The sequence below is a fragment of the Ursus americanus genome, chromosome 2 (assembly GCF_024610735.1).
Source record: "Ursus americanus isolate L20-20 chromosome 2, mUrsAme1.1.p, whole genome shotgun sequence".
Classification (NCBI taxonomy): Eukaryota; Metazoa; Chordata; class Mammalia; order Carnivora; family Ursidae; genus Ursus; species Ursus americanus.
In genome coordinates this window covers 80,167,729-80,189,964 of record NC_142128.1, presented here as the reverse complement: position 1 = coordinate 80,189,964, position 22,236 = coordinate 80,167,729, and the positions used below count along the sequence as shown (strand labels likewise).

The 22,236-nt window shown below is 39.5% G+C and overlaps 1 protein-coding gene across 3 annotated transcripts in view; it reads right to left on the bottom strand.

Moving 5' to 3' along the window:
• Positions 1-22,236, bottom strand: part of KCNK2 (potassium two pore domain channel subfamily K member 2) — a 136,523-nt gene that overhangs the window by 2,884 nt on the left and 111,403 nt on the right. The gene's annotated exons all lie outside the window — the stretch shown is intronic.

Below are 22,236 nucleotides of genomic sequence, written 5' to 3'. Positions count from 1 at the left end.
TGAAGTTACTCAACCTGTCGAGGCCGCCACTTCCTCGGGTGTAGAACAGGCGTCTTAGGGCACACACGTCTTCTCCGTATACTAACTGTACTTTCTGCCTCCTCCATTTTGATTATCATTAATATCTTTACAAAAATGGTCTTACGTTAAACACTGTTTTGCAAATGGCTCCCCCCCCACCCGGCTTAGCCAATTTGAGTCATTTTTCCCTATTACCATCCATTATTCTACCTCATAGTCTCTACTAGCAGCTGATAAAAACAGAGGAGATGTAGGACAGCCTCCAGTCCCAACTCTGTCACTCACAGTCTGTGAGCCCACTGGTGAGCAGGTTTACCTTTTCTGAGCTTCAGATCGCTTATCTATAAAATAAGGATAATAATAATCTATTTCACAAGAGAAACAAGTGATATGTGTGTGTGTGTGTGTGTATCGTTAAAATATAAAGGACTACCCAATGACTAATTTTGACAATGAGGCTTGTGATGCTATAGCTTGCCAAGGGTACTTTGAGAGCTTAAAGGAGAATACCAGATATAGACTAAGTGACACAGAACTGAAAACATGGGACATTTCCCCCTGCAATATAATTCACAGGTTCTAAGCATCCAGTAGCACCATGGTCTGAGGTCTCTTTGCAGCTCTCCCCAGAAATGCAATGGGTTACTTAACCCCTGAATTAGATGGATCTTTAAGTCATGAGGTGCTTGGGACATGCTGAAGGCATACATAAAAGACGCGGCTGAACAGGGGCGCCTGGGTCCTGGGATCAAGCCCTGTGTCAGGCTCCCTGCTCAGCGAGGAGCCTTCTTCTCCCTTCACCCCTCCCCCACACTCATTCTCTCTCTCTCTCTCAAATAAATAAAATCTTAAAAAAAAAAAAAAAAGATGCAGCTGAACATTCCTGGCCAGATACACTGGGTGATGGAGTTCATCAGTCAGAAGAAGGCCAAGGCAAGAGTGTTTATGTTTACCTTCTACTCATCATTATAACTGGAATAATATTTTAAAATATAATGATGCATTCAGTGTGGAACTCAATAAGCATTACTCATAATAAAAAGGAGTCTCATTATTAACACAGGTCTAGGTCATGGGATTGTGTAAAATTCTCTATGTATGTATATATGCCTACTATGCTAGGTGTCGCTCTTTTTAAAAATGTTAACTCGATGAGGATGATTCTGTTATTTCCCCCATTTCACTGAGGCTAGGAAGTTAAAAAAACTTAAGATCCAGTAAATATGTAGCGAAGCCAGAATTCAAACTTGGATGTCTAGCTCCACCCTATTATTCTGCCTGGCCAGTACAATCTTATTAATTCTAAGGACTAAACATCTTTTGGAAGAGCACAGGGCAAATTCACATTGTATGGAAATCCACTCTGTAGCAGGTTATACTGCGGTGAGGACAGACTGCCATAATTTCCTAAAGATACTGGGACAACAAAAGTTTTTCCAGTATCTGCGAAAGAGCTACTTAGCTAAACCAACAGTGGTATCCATTCCCTCTCTATTGTGCCCTGATCTTTCTACTATTCCTCATGATACTAGATTTAGGGAACAAAGCCATTCAAACGCAAAGCTTAAAAACGAGGGGGGAAACCAAGAGAAAAATAAAAGAGAGTCCCTCAAAAACCAACCTAAGGCTGTCAAAACAAAGAATTCCTTATTCTTGTTCCTTAAAAAAAAAAAAAATCCTGACCTTATAGAATTGTCCACAGCAATGTATTCTTTATTGATGAAAGAACAGTGTCCTAAAGTACAGACCCATTTCTGTTAAAGAGGATAAAATTGCATATTCAAACTCTGAAGGTGCTTTTTTGTTTTCAACGAAATTAGAACATCACATTTATGTAAGTCCAGCTTTCCTTGATTGAAATGTTAATGCTTGTGGCGCTCTGGATAATTACAGTTACCCCTTATGCACTAGAACATTTTTGTTTCACTGGATTTTTATTAAAAAAAATCTTTCAATAACTTAAATAGTATCTCATCTCCCTAAAACTAAGCAATCTATGCCACTTAGTAACAAAGCGGAGGACCAAAAATGAGCAAAAATAGCACCTGAAGGATCACGGCTAATATTCCTGAAGCTCAAACACTTGACTCAGGGAACAGGTCTACCACCCCCGCCCCCAGTTCCATGAATTCTTAACTTTTGCACAGTGCGCACAGGTCTCGTGAGCTGATTTACAAGAAAGAGAAGACAGTGAGGGGCGCCTGGGTGGCCCAGCGGTTAAGCGTCTGCCTTCGGCTCAGGGTGTGATCCCGGCGTTCTGGGATCGAGCCCCACATCAGGCTCCTCCGCTATGAGCCTGCTTCTTCCTCTCCCACTCCCTCTGCTTGTGTTCCCTCTCTCGCTGGCTGTCTCTATCCTGTCGAATAAATAAATAAAATCTTTAAAAAAAAAATAGACAATGAAGAGACAATGGAAGTCACTTGCCCTCTAACCTCGAAAGGAGCTGTTCTCATCCTTGTGACTAAATCCAGCCATGGTTCTCTGTCCCTATTCTGCCTGATCGTCACAGCTGCTAATGGTTTTGCTGACTACTCCCTCCCTCCCTCCCTCCCTCCCTCCCTCCCTCCCTCCCTCCCAAGCTTTGGTCCTAGTTACCAAGTCAGAGCCCTCTCAAGGTGTTGCTTTACCATTCAGGCTAATTCTTCTCAGTCAGCTTGGAGGCTCCCTTTCTCTTAGCCTCTTCTTGACTAGCTTTGTTCCGCAAGGTTCTATGCTTCTCATATCCTTCCAATGGATGACTCCCAAATCCATATTTCTAGGTCTAATCTCCCTACTGAATTCTGTATCTGTATAACTGACTTGGTGAACACCTTCACTTTAGATGACTTCCAAGCATCTCGAACTCAGCCCGTCTCCAAATGAAATCCTCTAACTCCTCAAACCTGTTCTTACCTAACTTCTTATCACAGTGAACAGCACCATTAACCATTACGTTTCCCAAGCTGAACTTCAATATAATCTGTTCTTCCTCTTCCTCAATCAGATCAGGCTCGAGTCTTGCTGACTTACACCTCCTTTTCTCTCAATTCCTTTCACTTCTCTCCATTCCCGTTGTCAAAACTGTGGTCCTGTCCTCCTAACCAGTCTTGCTGACTTAACCCAGCTCCCTCCACAGGCGTTATCCACACAGCAGCCAGAATGTGCTTTAATAAACACATTATCGACCAGGCACTTTCCCTTGAATAAAATCATTCAATTGATTCCCGTTTCACTTAAGATGAAGTCCAAACTCTTTAAAGTGGCTCATATGGTCTAGGGTTTATCTGTTTCAGCCTCAATCCTAAGCACAATCGTTCTCAAAGGCTACTCTTGGGGGCCATTCTGAACATTGATTTCCTTGAACATGCCACTCATTCTTTTGCCTTTATTCGTTCACTGCTCATTATTTTCTCTGTTCAGAATACTGTTCCCCAGTCCTTCTTAGTGCCTCCTGCATTTCCTACCCATCCTAAACTAGACTTCTTCACGGAGCCACTCCCTGCCCCCCCCACCCCCCGACTATGTCAGGGTCATTCCAGCGGTCTGTACATCCCTAGCATTACTGTCAGCACAATGTATTACAACTAATGGTTTAATTGCCCTCCTGGCTTCATGGCAATAGAGAGGATAAGTCTGCCATGTCTTGTTCAGCTTTCCCAGAGCTTAGAAGAGTGTACATAGTTGGAATTCAGTATTTGTTGGATAAATGAATGAATGGATGGTAGAAAAATCAAACATGTTTGGGAAACATGCTCCAATAAGAAGAGTGTACTGTGCCTCTTGGTTGACTCTGATGGGAGAAGCCTGTTCCTTTCAGGAGAGCGATGCAGCTGGGTCTCTTCATAGTTAAGGTTCAAAGTATGTTTCCTCAAACTTTTTAGTCTTTGTAAAATCGCCTCACCATTCTAAGAAGTCTGTGATGCCACTAATATCTTCAACATGAAGAAAATCATGCCCGTTATAACAATCATTTAAATCAATTTCCTTCTCCCCACTCACCCCCTAACCTTTGTCATTCTCACCACTTTGCATGACAATACTTGACTAGGCCACCCCACAACCTAGGCTTCACCATCCTTGTGGAATGTAACCTTTAAACTTAAAGAATGCTTTTACATTAGAAGAATCACCAACATCTTTGTCAGCAACTATGAACACTTTTGAAGCACCTACAGATTTCTAAGGTAGCAAAGTCTCATGATTACAGAGGTATTTGCCTCCTCGGGAGCGGTTTCAAGTCCTACAGTTCAGGTCCTCTAAAGCATCTCAAATAATACCAAGGAGGCCCTTAGAATGGTAGCAACATAATTTAAAACCAAGCACTTGCCATATATTTCAATGCTTTTAGAGCAATTTTCCTAAATCACTTAAGGTTGATAGGATGGCCTAAGAAAGATGGAAGTTCACTATTCTAGAAACTGGTAATTTATGAAGTTCACAGGAGGCTCATTTGTAACCATAAAGAATATTTATCATCCCATTGACTCCAACCAACCAACAACAAGGCAGATTCTTTGAGGGTAAAGATTACTGGCTAACTTCTTAGCAAGCTCAGCCTTTCTACTCACCCAATTCCACACTGCAGCATTTAGGACAGTGCTTTGGATAGAGTGACTGAATAAAGTTTAGTTTCCCAACCTGGATGGTAAGCTTAATGACAGAGACTATGCATCCTATTTATTTCTTCTCATAAAAGTACCCAACAGGGTAATTTGAACAAACTAGACTCTTGCATACTTTCTGACTGACTAGTGAGAAGTCTGTGACCAGTGACTGACACAGCCCTCTTCCCATAGGAACACTCTCAGGGGCTCTCATCTAAACCTGCTATTTGCATAAGTTCTTTATCAGTGTGTGTGGGTACAGCCTGAAGAGAAAGCAATTTATCAACCAATTTTACTAATCACTAAAATGTTCATAGCCTTTGATAAAAGTCAATTAATCCATAGAAATTTATTCTGGGCAAGAATTTTCACCAAAGGAAAAAATACGTATGAAGAAATTCTCTGAGGGGCGCCTGGGTGGCACAGCGGTTAAGCGTCTGCCTTCAGCTCAGGGCGTGATCCCGGCGATCTGGGATCGAGCCCCACATCAGGCTCTTCTGCTATGAGCCTGCTTCTTCCTCTCCCACTCCCCCTGCTTGTGTTCCCTCTCTCGCTGGCTGTCTCTATCTCTGTCGAATAAATAAATAAAATCTTAAAAAAAAAAAAAAAGAAATTCTCTGAACCCTATATATATTTTTAATGTTTTTAAAATTTATTTAAGTAATCTCTACAGCCAACATGGGATTTGAACTCCTGATCCTGAGATCAAGAGTTGCATGCTCTTCCGACTGAGCCAGGCTGATGCCCCTGAACCATATTTTTAATAGCATAATATTGAGATTAATAAAGGCCATTTAAGAAGACAGTGTTTACGAGAAGTCCTCAGCTATAGAAACTCTTTTCTCCTATGATGATATGTTAAAGTGATAAAGAAAAAAATTATATGTTTATTTTGATTACAACTGTGCAAAATAATGAATGTATTAGGCAAGGGTAGTAAAAGTAACAGTATACAAAAATGGAAACTGTAGATTTCAACAATCACGTATGGAATACCTATTACGGACCAGGTCCTGGGCTTCACGCTTTCTTGAGTTGCGGAAATTTTTGAGCAGTTGTTTTCCTTCTACATCTCGCCTTACTGATGTTACTGTGCTACCCGTGCGGTTTCAGTGTGCAGCATACCCAGCCCTGAATACAGCTTGTGAGGACAGAGCTCTCTCTGGAATGCTTTTTATTTGCTTGACAAATGCATCAGAAGTGGATTGCAATTGCCACTGGGAATTTTTCTTATCCAGATATCAAAGTGGAAGAAAAAAATAAACCTTGAAGGAATCTTTAATGTTGCAAAGAAATAAAAAAAAATGACTGAGAATCAATAAGAAGAAAAGGCAGCCCACAGAATGGGAGAAGATATTTGCGAATCCTATTATCTGATAAGGGGTTAATATCCAAAATACATAAAGAACTCATACAACTCAATAGCAAAAAACTAAATAATCCAATTAAAATAATAGGCAGAGTATCTGTACAGACATTTTTCTTTTTTTTTAAAGACTTACTTAGCATGGGGCGGGGAGGGACAGATAGAGAGAGTCTCAAGCAGACTCCCTGCTGAGTGGGGAACCCAATGTGGGGCTTGATCTCACAACCCTGAGATCATGACCTTAGTGAAATCAAAACCGACTGAGCCATCCAGGCGCCCCTGAATAAACTTTTCCAAAGAAGACATATGGATGGCCAACATGTACATGAGGTGTTCAACGACATTCGTCGTCGGGAAAATGCAACTCAAAACGAAAATGACATAGACCCTCAACTGTTAGAATGGCTAGTACCAAGAAGATAAGAAATAACAGGTATTAACAAGATGTGAAGAAAAGGGAACCTTGTGCACTTTTGGTGGGAATATAAGTTGCTGTAACCACTGTGGAAAACAGTATGGCGGGTCCACAAAAACTTAAAAACAGAACTAGCATATGATGTAGCAATGCCACTTCTCAGTATTTATCCAAAGAAAATGAAACCACTTACTCAAAAAGATACCAGCACCTCCATGATCACTGCAGCATTATTTACAACAGCCAAGGCATGGAAACAACCTAAGTGGTCATCAGTGGCTTAATGGATAAAGAAGCTGTGATACACACATGCACACACACAGAATGGAATATTATTCAGCCATAAAAAATGAAATCTTGCCATTTGCAACAACATGGGTGGAACCTGAGGGTATCATGCTAACTGAAATAAGTCAGAGAAAGACAAATATCATATGATCATATGATCTCACATGTGGAATCTAAAACACAAACACACACCCCAAGCTCATAGATACAGAGAAGAGATTGATGGTTGCTGGAGGCAGGGAGTTAGGGGTGGGCAAAATGGGTGAAAGGAGTTAAAGGGTACAAAATTCCAAATAAGTACCAACTTATAAATAAGTCATGGGGGTGTAATTACACCATGGCAACCATAATTAGTTACACTGTATTGCATATTTGAAAGCTGAAAAGAAACTAGATGTTAAAAGTTCTCATAGATTAAAAGAAAATTCTGTAACTATGTGTGGTGATGGATATTAACTAGACCTGTGGTGATCATTTTGCAATATATATAAATATTGAATCATTATTTAGTACACATAAAAGTAATGTCATGTTGTATGTCAATTATACTTTAATGAAGAAATTTAAAAATTCCAAAAAAAAAAAAAAACCGACTGAGAATGTTTGAGTCATTATTTTTGAATCTTTACCTCGTTTACTAAAGTATAATCCGTTTTACTTTACTGTACATCTGGGTGTGATGACTTTCATATTTGTTAATAATTTTGCTTCTGAAAGCTTCCTTGTCTCTACCTCAGGTCAATTGTCACCAGAGTAAGTCATTTCCTTGTAATAGAAAGTGTAATGACCTAAAGAGAATTTTCAGTATTCTCATTTTAAATTACAGGTCTTTTAAATGTTTGGTCTTTATCAACTGCATTTCTAAGGTTATTTTCCTTCAAGCAATTCTGCAAAATGCTAGCCACATTTTTTTCCCAAGAGAGCAAAGCTGATTTATGAAGAGCAGTAACTCCTTACACTTTCTTCTCCCTTCCGATCTGTTTCCGAGCCCTGCTTCTGGGACAGGAAGACACAATCCCAACCTGACCTCTGATAAGAGAACAGATTCCAGGGTTCATGTCATCTAAGTATCCTCTCGACATGGCAAAAGTCAGTGTCTCCCCACCAGCTGGAGTTACCTGAAAAATTGCTGTTGAATTTTAGCTAATATGCAAGGGGCTCTACAACTTTCAACCATGCTGTTTCATGACTTCATTTTTTTGTTTTGTTTTGGGGGGGTTGGTAAAATGCAACAATCACCAAGAGGTTAAATATTATTTCATTTTAATCTGCTTAATTTATCAAATGAACTTGTGAAATTCCTCAAATTTAGAATAATTCTAACCTGAATTATTTACCTTAACTCTCCATTTGACCAAACAAGTCTTTCACCCTTCCATACATTTCTATTAAATCAGAAAACCCAGCATTCTCTGTTCCAACTTTTCACCTAGAGTCCTAACTATCCTACTTCCACCTACCCATGAGCTTTGAAATTCTACAACATTCTTTATAGAGTTTTGGTTTTCAGATCATTAATAGATGACTAATAATAAAAGAATTTGCTAATATTCTAAATTGTCCAGTTCCAAAGACTGAATAGCTCAGCAACATTTTTTCCAATTACTTGCAGGCAGCTACTTTAGAGTGGAAATTTGTGGTATGATTTAGAAATTTGGCAACAGTGACTCCACCACTAGTCCTTTGTGGTACGATTACAATTTAGATTTTCTTTCCCTCAAATTTCTTTCCACCAGTCATTTCCCTTGAATGACTCCCTTCCATTCTCAGTTCACGGACATGGCCAGGTTTTGCAGTCCTACAATCTCTGCTAGTCAGTTTCTCCCTACAGACCTTACCCTACCTTATCTCTATTTTTCTATTCTAACTGGCGTTTTCTTCTCGTGTATACTCAGTTGACTATGAACAATAATCACTCATTATAGGTAAGCCAGTCCCTTTCGTAGACTCATAACTAGATGAGAAATTTCTGTCTGAAACTCTGTGAGGTTTTTGTAAGATATTTTCTAATTAACAAAAGCTAACTCAAGTACTGGGTAGTACTTGGAAGAACTTCAGCTTTTCTTTAAAAAAACATTTTTTTAATGTGCAGATCTAACCTTTGTTTTCTTTTAAAGTTTTTATTTAAATTCTAGTTAACATAACAGTGTAACAATAGTTTCAGGTGTACAATATAGAGATTCAATCCTCACAAGTGCCCTCCTTCATCCCTATCACCTATTTTACCCATCTGCCCACCCACCTCCCTCCTGATAACCATGAGTTTGTTCTTTATAGTTAAGAGTCTGTTTCTTGGTTTGACTCACTCTCTCTTCATTCCCCTTGGCTCATTTGTTTTATTTCTTGAATTCCATATATAAGTGAAATCATATGGTATTTGTCTTTGACTTATTTCACTTAGCATAATACTCTCTAGGTCCATCCATGTTGTTGCAAATGGCAAGATATCATTCTTTTTTATGGCTGAGTAATATTCCACTGTAGCATTTTTGACATGGGCAGAATAATATGGATAGAGAAACTTCTCCTTAAGGGATTTTTTAAAAAGAAGATATTATTGTTCTTTTCTTTCATTCTTTCTTTGAGAGAGAGGGGCAAGCGCAAATTGGGGAGGAGCAGAGGGAGAGGGACAAGCAGACTCTGCACTGAGCGCTGAGCCTGCGGGGCTTGATCTTGAGACCCTGAGACCAAGACCTGAACTGAAATCAAGAGGTGGGTGCTTAACTGACTGAGCCGCCCAGGCGCCCCCTGAAGGGATGTCTTCTAAAGAATCTAAAGCAAAGCTGACCATTTAGGATTGAATGGCCATTAAGCAATTTTCTTCACCAGGAATAAAACCAAAGAGATTTGTCTTGTCTTTGTCCAATGCATTATCCTGTCCCTTTTACAGTGGGATGTTAACTTCTTGTTCTCGGTGCTCAAATACTTACAGACCTTAATGACATAAGGAAAGTTACATACAAAAAGCAGGTAGCCACGTTGAAAGCATTCCTCTGGTTAAATGTGTAAAAATAATCTGAAGCCTACTTTGCATTCCAATTTCAGAGGTTGCCTAGACTATAATTCCTGACAATTATTACTAATTCATTTTCTGAAGTATTGACATTTCATTGTATTGTTGAACTGCACTGTTAAAAAGAACAATTAAAGTATTCTCTTTACCGACCAGGTTAAAAAAAAAAACACAACTAAAAGGATTGCTAAGTGTCACATTATCTTGACAGAATAGTACATGATGTTTTTCTCTGGTTTTCAGGAAAGTGTATGTAATATTCATAAGGCCTCTTTGAACTACTTTTTTTAGTGATTTCTCCACTTCTTAATACCACACATATTAACATAATTGTGCAAAGATTAAGTACAATAGTTTTAATAAAACAATGTCAAGGAAAATAACAATACTAATATTATTACCATGATTTTCAATATCTTTCCTGTAAAAATTTGCAAGTATTATATATAATGTTAACTGCTTTAATGATAAGGTAGGGCTGCAAAATCAGACACTTGTACAGTAGACTCAACTTAGGTGTGACATATTGTTAGTGAATCACTGAACATTCTTTTTTTTTAAATTATTTATTTATTTGATAGAGAACGGGGAGAGGAACAGAGAGGGAGGGAGAGCAGGCTCCCTGCCGAGCAGAGAACCAGATGTGGGGCTTGATCCCAGGACCCTGGCATCATGACCTGAGCCGAAGGCAGACGCTTAATCGACTGAGCCACCCAAGTGCCCCTATCACTGAACATTCTTGAAATTCTCCCCTCAGGTCTGGTATTAGAGTTACTTTAACAATCTGTATTATGGAGCTCATCCAACTTACAGAACATCTTATTGTACTTTAAAGATAGGGATATCAAAATTCATAAAACAATATGAAATAATCTGTGTACCTTTTATAAAATTTCGCATATTCATGACTGAGTTATAGTAGGTAGATATTCATCTGACAGCGCAATGTGGAAACTCTATGATAGGCTGATGGGGGGGTAGTGCTGTGTTTGTTGCTTTTCTTAAAGGTACAGAGCTGTGTGACAAATACTAGTCGAAAGTAATAACTGAACGAAGGCTGATGAAACTTGATAAGCATTCTCCACAAAACATTCATTATATATTTAATAAAATCAAAACAGGGGCGCCTGGGTGGCTCAGTCCCTTAAGCCTCTGACTCTTGGTTTCGGCTCAGGTCATGATCTTGTGGTCTTGGGATCCAGCCCTGCATCAGGCTCCATGCACGGTGTGGAGTCTGCTTTGGATTCTCTCTCTCCCTCTCCAATAAATACATAAATACATAAATAATCTTAAAAAAAAATAAAATCAAAACATTTGATGATGTTTCAAAACTCTTTCAAGGAACCTGGATTTAAATGTAGCTCACTTATAAGAAAAGGGCAGTTTATGGTCATATGGCACTCTGAGACCTGTGCACTAAAAAAATGCGTTTGCTTCCTTTCATCTTCTGTTTTTAGAAACTCTGTTTCTAAATACCATTATCCGCTAAAAGAAACCATGGCTCCTTGAAGACATGAATGATTCTGAGGTCGGGTAGAGAAATTTTAAGTTGACCCTGGAACATATTATTGTGCTAGAAAGTAAAGAATTGCTCAAAGAATAATGGGGATACACCAAAAGGCACAGAAGACAGCTTGTGGGGGCTCCCACTGGCCAAGTCTGGGACTACTTGAGGAGCAAGATAAATGATGTTTGTAACAGATTATAGCTCATTGATTATAGCACACTGATGTACATACATACAAACATATATGCATACATAAATGTGTGTGTGTGTGTGTGTGTGTGTGTGTGTGTGTGTGTGTGTGTGTGGATGAAGGGGACAACCATAATATCTCAAAGTACTTCCCCGCAAAACATGTATTAATTACATGGGGGAAGGGGTGCCTGGTGGCTGAGTTGGTGAAGTGTCTGCCTTCAGCTCAGGTCATGATCTCTGGGTCCTGGGATCGAGCCCTGCATCGGACTCCCTGCTCAGTGGGGAGTCGGCTTCTCTCTTTCCCTCTCGTGCTCTCTCTTGCTCTCTCTCTCAAATAAACACATAAAATCTTTAAAAAACTGATTAGGGAAAGGAGTAACTTTATAGTGGAGAAGCCTGACAGACACTACTTTTTGTGATCTTAGTTAGCATTCAGATAATGGGACAAATCAACATTGTGTGCCATCTAAGAGGGTGGAATGAAAAGAGCTTTCTCGTGTGTTATTTGGACTGATTGGGTATCAGTGGGTATCACTGACTGTGATATCTGTATTTCACTGGTACACTGGAAAAGATCGATCATCATTGTAGCTGAATGTCAGTGTTTAAGTTCACTGAAAATTATATCCTTTAAAACCGTTTCACCTAAAATGAAGAATTTTAGATTTCAACATAAAAATATGTGTGGACAGACTTCACTTTTCAAAATGCTTTCAGGGAGTTCACACACAAAAAGGGTGAAGACCACTGCTCTGAACCAGTGTTTCAGCTCTGGAGTTGGTCAGCCTGCCCACCCCCTTCTCTCACTCCTTTACTCTCCCCTTCATCTTTTCCTCTTCCTCTATCCCAGAGTTCTGCGAAGAGAACGTAAATATTTTGGTACTCTTTCACATGATTGATTTAGGACATGTCACCAACCATGAGCTTCAGGGACCATGTGGAACTCTTGCAACTGTATATACACTATGAGGATTTGTGCATTTTTTTTAGTGGGGAAAGGGATCAGAGCTCTTCACAAACTCAAAGAGCACGTGACCCAGAAAAGGTTATGAACCCCTGCTATGTGAAATAAGTTCAACGATGATGTTAAAGTGGAAGACCACTCCTATGTTTTGTAAGTTTCATTTTATGTACTATTTATCTCAACTGCTGAACCCAGCAGAGGCACCTTGTAGGCACTTAACAGAGCTTCCTCAAATAAATGTCCCAGGAGCCAGAGGAATTTGGGGATGTCACAAGGAGGTTGGCAGATAACAGACAAGAGGATGGTCGAAAGTATTATGGGAGAATGCCATCAATTTCAGACATTAAGTGTCATGATACAAAGGCCCATTGGGATGTGTTAGGAGAAAACCTATTGCCCTCATAAGCACTTACTGGGTGAGACAGACACGTAATTTCACAAGTAAATACATAATTGTAAATCATGATTAAGTATAGTTAAGCCAAAGTAAGGAATATCAGGAAAGCATATAAAGAGGAGGAAGAATTAGAATGGTGGGGTCAGGTGGACGTCCAGAGGGATGTGACATTTGACTTCAGATCAGAATGATCTCTGTAGTTAGCAAGGTGATGAACCTGGAGAAGAGCAGTCAAAGCCAGGGCAGAGCACGTGGGGTGGGGTGGGAAGGGAAGGGAAGGAAGGGAAGGGAAGGGAAGGGACACGTGGGGAAAAGAGCTTGGTGCAATCAGAGAACCGAAAGAAGGCCCATATGGCTCGATTCTAATGAAGCTGTAAGATGAGGCTTGAGAGGCAGGCAGGGCCCAAATTATGCATGACCACAGAAGTCATGTTAATTCAAAGATCTTGAATTTATTCTCAGAGCAATGCAAGACAACTGAAGAATTTGAAGCAGAGAAAAACAATGTCAGGTTGGGGTTTTGGTTTCTGTGCATGCACCACATATGTTGACAAAAGTCCTGAGAGTGCAGAGACAAGAACAGGACTTCAACTTTTATTTATTTTTGTTAGGCTGCTACTAATATTTATGGAATGGCACTGGGGTCCTCCCTTGGTCCCGTGGACCTTGGAGGAATGACAAGGAAAGGGCGGCTTTCGGGGCGCCTGGGTGGCTCAGTCGTTAAGCATCTGCCTTCGGCTCAGGGTGTGATCCCGGTGTTCTGGGATCAAGCCCCACATCAGGCTCCTCCGCTATGAGCCTGCTTCTTCCTCTCCCACTCCCCTGCTTGTGTTCCCTCTCTCGCTGGCTGTCTCTATCTCTGTCAAATAAATAAATAAAATTAAAAAAAAAAAAAGGGCGGGTTTCGACGATGGGCAGGTTAGCAGGGCTGCCTCACTTCATTGTCATCAGTGTATTCTGGTGTATTCGAATTTACAGGTTATGGGCTGTCAGCAATGTGGTTACTTTTATAAACTCAAAATCTTTACATAGAATTTCTGTAGTACTGAGTAATAAGATGGGATGTAACCATGAAAATCTTACGCATGGACATACAGTTGCCTCATGGTATAACACTTAAAGATCACCTATGCATTTTTCTTTCTTAAAATTTGATGAGCCACTCTGGGATGACCAGTGCTTCTAGTGGATGTCACAGGGCAGATATTTTGAAATCAACCCATGTACTCTACCCCTTTAAGGGATATAGGATATATATAAAATATAAAAATATTTAAAATTCTTTAAATATGTACAATGGAAGAAGAATTTTTTTTAAAGCTTTATTTATTTTAGAGAGAGAGAAAGAGAGTGCACATGAGCAGGGTAAAGGGCAGAAGGGGAGGGAGAGGGAAAGGGAAAGAATCCCAAGCAGATTCCCCACTGAGTGCGAGCCCCATATGGGGCTCAGAGTTCTATCTCACACCCCTGAGATCATGACCTGAACAGAAACCAAGAGTTGGGCACTTAACCGACAGAGCCACCCAGGTGGCTCCCAGGAGAGTTTTTAAAAAATAGGTGTTTAGAAATGTCATCATTGTTATATGGGATGCCACTTATCAAATCACGTGTCTTAATACTTCAGTAAACTTGGAAGAAGGTCTTTACAAGCTTTTGAAAAGTCTTCCAAACAAAGCATTTCAGTGGATATTCAACATGGACTAGCCTTAAAAATAGCCATCTTTACTGATGTTAAATGGTTATTTCCTAGCTCAAGAAAGCACAATCTGTGAAACGACACAGAAAAGTGAGTAGTGTTCAACAGGCAAAATAAAAAAAAGTCCTCCTTTCATTCGGATCTGTCTATATGAATTAGCTTTTCCAGACACAACAGCCATTAAATCAAGAACCAAAATAAACTGCACTGTGAAGTAGAATTGGAAATTACTATAATGTGGTGTTAAATCCAAGATCTCAAAAAGTAATGGAACATTCAAATTGTACTGTTCTCATTATTAATAATTTTTAGTGAAAGCAAATTTTTTTTTATTTTCAGTGAACACAAAGCATTTTTAAATGGCTTCATTTTCATCTTTTAACATTTCTACCTTTGCATGTGTCTTAAATAATATCTAATATATTGGTACAGGTAGTACGTATACGTAACTTATAAATAAACATGCACACAGTAGAGGAACACGCTCGATTTTTTTTTTTCAAATAATGACTCATGATAAAACTTTTGGAGATCACTGGAGAAAGGAAATGGATCACTGGGAGATGGTGAGGGAAGGCAGATATCTAGGTAGGATGCTGCGGTGGGAGTTCAGGCAGGCTAATGTGGTCACTTTGGAGCTAAAGAGACAGAAGAGGGAAGCACTGATGTGCTTTGATGATATATTCCTAGCAGTTGTGATGTATAAGCCATGGCGGTGGGAAATAATAAAGTATCCAGAGTGACTGAAAAGACTTTGGCATGAGCAAAAGAATAGGTTTTAAGTAAGATCTAGTGTGAACTGGAACATGAGAGACGATGGATATTTTGGGGACTGGGGATATCACAAGCCCATGTGGGTCATGTTAAATTTGAGATGGTAAAATAGGTAGTTAATTAATCATAAAGTATCCCTTGCACTGCAGCTCCTTCCACCATATTGGGGGAATCCCAACCTCCGTGAATGACTCACTGAGCACACCAGCCTCGCCAACATCTACCTCCACCATTTCCAGCTCTGTAACCTTTGCTGCTGGTGAGCACCCATTCACCTGTCCCTTTCCTGGACCTCATCTCTGACCATAATTCCAATCTCTCTAGATATTTACTCTCTGACCATCATTATTCTAAACTGTGACTTCCCTGAGCCTCATAGACTCTTGGTCCATTAACGTCTTAGCCCATTAGTCCCCCTCGACTCCTCCTTATACTCTCCCACCCCCCCAAACCCCTTCAAACAATATTCGTGTACATACTTTGATGGCCATGTATTGTACTGTGGCTACTGGTTTTTGTCTGTCATGTTTCCTACTGGACACTGGTCATTGAAGCCTGAGAGAGTGTCTAACTGTGTCATCGTTTTATTTCCAGATCCAATCTCTGCCTGAAGCACAGTGGCTGCCCCAGAGAGCTTTAAAAAACGAAACAGTGCAGAGAGTATTAATTGCTTTTTCTTTAAGCTATTTATCCTCAATTTATGAAAATATTTAAATCACACATATCAGTCTTATTCAGTAGGTAAGCTGAAGGTGATTGTTTTAAAATTTAAACCCATTAAATTAATTTTGAATGTAAGAACATTGGAAATTTTATTCCAAGCAGTGCCAGATATGTATTTTTTCCTATGAATAGTCAAAGGAAAAAGTTATTTAGGTTTCTGGGGTAAACCAGTCTCTAATCAGGTATATTACCAGAATCACTTTCAGTGTAACTTATAGGTGAATGGCTGGAGAGTTACAGAGCCTGAAAAAGAAGATTAGACTTCAGTATCGTGAAGGCCATACAGGAAAGACCCACAGCTAACACCATCCTCAATGGGGAAAAACTGAGGGATTTCCCTTTATGGTCAGTAACAAGACAGCCATGTCCACCATCACCACTGTTATTCAGCATAGCACTGGAAGTCCCAGCCTCAGCAATCAGAAAACAGAAAGAAATAAAAGGCATCCAAACCAGTAAGGAAGAAGTCAAACTTTCACTGTTCATAGATGACATGATACTCTATGTAGAAAACCTGAAAGAATCCACCAAAAAACTGCTAGAACTGATATACAAATTCAGTAAAGCTGCAGGATAGAAAATCAACATACAGATATCTGCTGAATTTCTGTACACCAATAATGAAGCAGCAGAAAGAAAAATCAAGGAATCAATCCCATTTACAATTGCACCAAAACCCATAGGATACCTAGAAATAAACCTAACCAAAAAGGTAAAAGATTTGCACTCTGAAAACTCAGAACACTTATGAAAGAAATTGAAGATGACATAAAGAAATGGAAAAATATTCCATGCTCATGGATTAGAAGAACAAATATTATTAAAATGTCTATACTACCCAAAGCAATCTACACATTTAAAGCAATCCCTATCAAAATACCAACAACATTTTTCACAGAGCTAGGACAAACCATCCTAAAATTTGTATAGAACCACAAAAGACCCTGAACAGCCAAAGTAATCTTGAAAAAGAAAAGCAAAGCTGGAGATATCGCAATTCTGGACTTCAAGTTATAAAGTTACAGTAATAAAAACAGTATGGTACTGACACAAAAACAGACCCATAGATCAGTGGAACAGAAGAGAAGACCCAGGAATGGACTCACAACAATATGGCCAACTAATCTTCAACAAAGCAGGAAAGAATATCCAAGGGAAAAAAGACAGTCTCTTCAACAAATGGTGTTGGGAAAACTGGACAGCTACATGCAGAAGAATGAAACTAGACCACTTCCTTACACCATACACAAAAATAAATTCAGAATGGATGAAAGACCTAAATATCAGACAGGAAACCATCAAAATCCTAGAGGAGAACACAGGCAGCAACCTCTTTGATATGGGCCATAGCAACTTCTTACTGGATATGTCTCCAGAAGCAAGGGCAACAAAAGCAAAACTGAACTATTGGGACTTGATCAAGATCAAAAGCTGCTTCTGCACAGCAAAGGAAACATCAACAAAACTAAAAGGCAGCCTACGGGATGGGAGAGGATATTTGAAATGACATATCTGGTAAAGAGCTAGTATCCGAAATTTATAAAGAACTTATCAAACTCAACACCCAAACAAATAATCCAGTTAAGAAATAGGGAGAAGACATGAATAGACATTTTTCCAAAGAAGACATACAGATGGCCAACAGACACATGAAAAGATTCTCAACATCATTCATTATGAGGGAAATACAAATCAAAAGTGCAATGAGGTATCACCTCACACCTGTCAGAATGGGGAAAATTAACAACACAGGAAACAACAGACGTTGGTGAAGCTGCAGAGAAAGGGGAACCCTCTTACACTGCTGGTGGGAATATAAATTGGTGCAGCCATTCTAGAAAACAGTATGGAGGTTCTGCAAAAAGTTAAAAATAGAACTACACTATGACCCAGCAATTGCACTTCCAGATATTTACCCAAAGGCTACAAAATTACTGATTCAAAGGGGCACATGCAACTTGATGTTTATAGTGGCATTATCAGTAATAGCCAAATTATGGAGAGAGCCCAAATGTCCATCAACTGATGAATGAATAAAGAAGATGTAGTATAAATATATAATGGTATATTACTCAGCCATCAAAAAGAATGAAATCTTGCCAATTGCAATGACCTGGATGGAGGAAGAGAGTATTACGCTAAGCAAAATAAGTCAATCAGAAAAAGACAAATACCATATGATTTCACTCATATACAGAATTTGAGAAACAAAACAGATGAATGTAGGGGAAGGGAAATAAAAACAGAGAGGGAGACAAGCCATAAAAGACTCTTAACTATGGAAAACAAACTGAGGGTTGCCGGAGGAGTGGTGGGTAGGAGATGGGCTGAATGGGTGATGGTGTTAAGGAGGCCACTTGTTGTGATGAGCAATGGGTGTTGTATGTAAGTGATGAATCACTAAATTTTACTCCTGACGTCAATATTACACTATATGTTAACTAAGTAGAATTTAAATAAAAACTTGAAACACATACACATATAAAAGAAGATGAAAAGTGAGTAACAAGAAGTGAGAAAAGCACAAATCTTCATGTTGGCATTATTTTCAGGGGTTAATAAATTTTTCTCTGAGTATATGCTCTATTTGTTAAAAAATCTTTATCATATTTAAGCAACGCAAAATGGAATGTGAGAAAATATTCAATACGGTCTAAGTGGAACCAGGAAAGTAATATTTCCAACATTTTTTCCAAAGGAGATATTGCTTCCACAAATTTCTCTCATAAACTCTCCTAGGGATAATTGCATGGCTTTGTGTGGTTGACATTTATGGAAATCCTCTAAAAAAAATGATGTAGAGCTCTTCGCTTTGACACATCAGACAAAAGGCAGAGGTATCAACAGAAATATGGAGCTCAAAGATATTCTCCAAGAATCCCTTCAGGCAAGAGAAAGAGTAATTTACACATTTGTGTAATGTGGAATAAACACTCTGAATTTACATATTTATTTCATTGTCCTGCAATTTGTCTTTTACTCTTCTCCATTCTAAACCGTTGAAACGATATTAAGGACACTACATTTTTAGAAGGAAAAACACAATCTATACCATTAGCACAGAAGAATCAGCTTTGTTTGAAAACAGGTCACTGATAGAGATTCTTAGTCTTTATTCTGTCATATAGTCTACAGTCCACATTCTGATCTTAGTCCACAGCTGTGCTGACCACTCCACGGACAGCCACCATTCTGACTATTGGGCACTTCGAACATGGCCAATCTGATTTGAGATATGCCGTAAGTGTTAAATACGTACTTGATAATGAAATTATTTTGCAGACAACATAAAATACCTCATTTACAGATCAAAAGGATACAAGTTTGTATATATTGGGTCAAATAAAATATGTTATTAAAATTTCATCTTTTCCTTTTTACTTTTTTAGTGAGCCTATTAGCACACTTCACGTTACATACATGGCTTGCATTTGTGCTTTGCGTTATATTTCTATTGGACAGCGCCGTCCATAGAAAGCCCTTTCATTACCATCTTTAAACTTTAGCCATCAGGGAAATTCAAATCAAAACCACACTGAGATACCATCTTACGCCAGTTAGAATGGCAAAAATTGACAAGGCAAGAAACAGTTGTTGGAGAGGATGTGGAGAAAGGGGATCCCTCTTACCCTGTTGGTGGGAATGCAAGTGGGTACAGCCACTCTGGAAAACAGTGTGGAGGTCCCTTAAAAAATTTAAAAATAGAGCTACCCTATGATCCAGCAATTGCACTACTGGGTGTTTACCCCAAAGATACAGACGTAGTGAAGAGAAAGGCCATATGCACCCCAGTGTTCATAGCAGCATTGTCCACAATAGCTAAATCGTGGAAGGAGCCGAGATGCCCTTCAACAGATGACTGGATTAAAAAGATGTGGTCCATATATACAATGGAATATGATTCAGCTATCAAAAAGAACAATTTCACAACATTTGCTGCAACATGGACGGCACTGGAGGAGATAATGCTAAGTGAAATAAGTCAAGCAGAGAAAGACAATTATCATATGGTTTCTCTCATCTATGGAACATAAGAACTAGGAAGATCGGTAGGGGAAGAAAGGGATAAAGAAGGGGGGGTAATCAGAAGGGGGAATGAAGCATGAGAGACTATGGACTCTGAGAAACAAACTGAGGTCTTCAGAGGGGAGGGTGGTGGGGGAATGGGATAGACCGGTGATGGGTAGTAAGGAGGGCATGTATTGCATGGTGCACTGGGTGTTATACACAACTAATGAATCATGGAACTTTACATCAAAAACCAGGGATGTACTGTATGGTGACTAATATAATAAAAAATATAAATAAATAAAAAAATAAACTGGATTACAAAGAATCATGGCTTTATTCTTAAATGAATGTGTAAAGCAAACATTTAGGGGGAAAAAAAAAAGTGACCATGTTGTTTTGGGACATAATGCAGGATTAGAATTCTTTCCTTCACTCTCTGTTTCAGCCAAAGGAGCAGAGGGTCTAATAGTGCAGTGCTCACTACACATGAGGCAAGTGCTCCCAGCTGCCTTTCCCAAGCCCAATCTGGCGTTGCCAAATTAGCTCTACAGAATGCTGCTCACTGCGCAGGGCATGCTCTGTCTTACAAGCATGACACCGTATTTCAGTTGATGCAGCCAAACCGTAACGAGGCTACATAAGAAACAGGAGGAACAGAACATAAAAGAAAAGGCAATGGAAATATTGAGGGCATGACAAAAAGGCGTGGCGAGCCTCTCATCCCAGAAGAGTGCAGGGGCTCACCCTGAGTATTGTGCATAGAGATCAGAAGTCTGTCAGCCTGTCCCCCCAGGCGTATCCACTGATGGCTTACGGATTTAGAATTTAGGGAAAAACAACACCACTGAATGCAAAAATAAAACATAGGAAGCACTCATTGTGAAAGGAAAGTCGAAGAGCTTGACTTTAATATCTTTTCAACAAATGCTTCTAAAGAGTACATGGTACTTCTAAAGGTAGCCCATTGGGCACAAACCCCACTTGCCCGTGGCAGTCAGAGCTGTCCAGAGCATTTACTCGTATTCCATAAAGAGTAAGGAACTCTACCAAGAAAAAATGAAGTGGAACCCATTCTCTTCCACCGCTTATCTCCTGGGGCAGGCTGATTTCAGATACAGCGTGTATGATACCACCTTATGCGTTCAAGAGCACAATTTTTTAAAAAAGATTTTATTTATTTATTTGACAGAGAGAGAGAGACAGCCAGCGAGAGAGGGAACACAAGCAGGGGGAGTGGGAGAGGAAGAAACAGGCTCCCAGCGGAAGAGCCTGATGCAGGGCTCCATCCCAGAACGCGGAATCATAACCTGAGCCAAAGGCAGACGCTTAATGACTGAGCCACCCAGGTGCCCCTCAAGAGCACAATTTGACCCATTTTTGTTGGTATCCATTTAACAGAGCTGTGTTATAATGGGTCTCTATTATACCTTGGTCTGGTTCTTTTATAAAGCCTGTATTACATCAAGCACTAAAGGGGCAAGGAATATTCAAGAAGGTTGAGAAACAGCAGAGGAAGAGCAACAACAAATCCAAATGCCTCTCCAGGCACCTTGCCAGCATTTGATTTGATATTGACTAAGGAAGCCTTGTTCCATTACCACTGACATTAAATGAAAGCTCAGAGAAGTTGGGGGATGGAACTTTTTGCCTGGGTCTGATCTTAACATCTTGCGGGCTAATAACAGAGCTGTTAAAGGCTTTAATTATTCCCAAGTCCTCCTCTCACTAGCTTCTTACCTGCAGATGTAAAGTTGTTTTCTTGTGCATTTTAAATAATGGAAGTTGGGAACTTCCAGGAAAACTTCCATTTTTCTTTAGTTTAAAAATCTCTTCAAATTGTCAGATTGTCCAACAGGGGACAAGCCATACATATGATTTCTTTGTGAGACAAAATACCCAGCTACCTGAGAGCTTAGTAAAGGCAAGAAAACCATGCTACTCATGGATGCCAAATGTGGACAAATGGGATGCATCTGTAATAGTAAGCAGGGTCAAACAGCAATGACACAGATATCTACATCTCAAGTTGTTTCTGGGTCAGCTGGCAGTGAAATTAGGATGCATGCAAAGACCCACAAATAGACAACAGGAGAAATAGGTTAAACAGAGAACATTCATTAAATATTAAATTCTAGAACTTTGACATTGCCCAAGAACTTTTGGAACATTCTTGGGTTCTGTGATTTCAACCTACAGAACCTACACTTTTGATCATAGGATTTATTTGGCAAGGTAGGGGTTCCTGAAGCAACTTCAGATTTGTATTTCTACATTTCCTCTATTGTA